Here is a 664-nt window from a genome sequence, read left to right on the forward strand (position 1 = left end):
CACAGGAACAGTTTTCTCAACAATCGATACAATTTTTATTCACCAGCGAAAGAACTGAACCAAAATAGACATAAAATTTAATGCTCTGTTCTATGTTCACACATCTTTCACAAATATCATAAAATGACAAACTTTCAATAGGTTTACCCATCAGACAATATAACATCACTCACGTCAAACAACCAAGAACAACTTACTGACGTCATTATCCATTCAAAATTAACGAAAATTCTAGAACACATGATGACAACTATAACCAATCAAATCGAAGGAAAATCATAAAATGACACCTCGTATAAAAACCTAGAACTAACATATAGAAGTCACTAAAAATCACTAACATTTAACTCTAAAGTAAGAAGGTTGGTAATACTTAGTACATCCAACCAGGTGCCCGTCTTCTATGAAATTACCAAGAGTACAATAAAGCAATATAACACTGTTCGAAAAAAAATATGACCAAACTTACTTGAGAAATCCTCTTCAGTTTCCCTTCAGTTTAGGATCTGTAGTATACACCCCTTGGAAGTTAACGGGCTGTCTCAGGTTCAAGAATCTGGATTCATATTCTGGAAAGATTCGATCGAAGCTATTACTAAAACATTCATTTCTTATTTTGTATTTGATGAATCCCATCATTGACCAGTAATATCTTACCTCAGTC

The sequence above is a fragment of the Periplaneta americana genome, chromosome 4 (genome assembly GCF_040183065.1).
Source record: "Periplaneta americana isolate PAMFEO1 chromosome 4, P.americana_PAMFEO1_priV1, whole genome shotgun sequence".
NCBI classification, from domain to species: Eukaryota; Metazoa; Arthropoda; class Insecta; order Blattodea; family Blattidae; genus Periplaneta; species Periplaneta americana.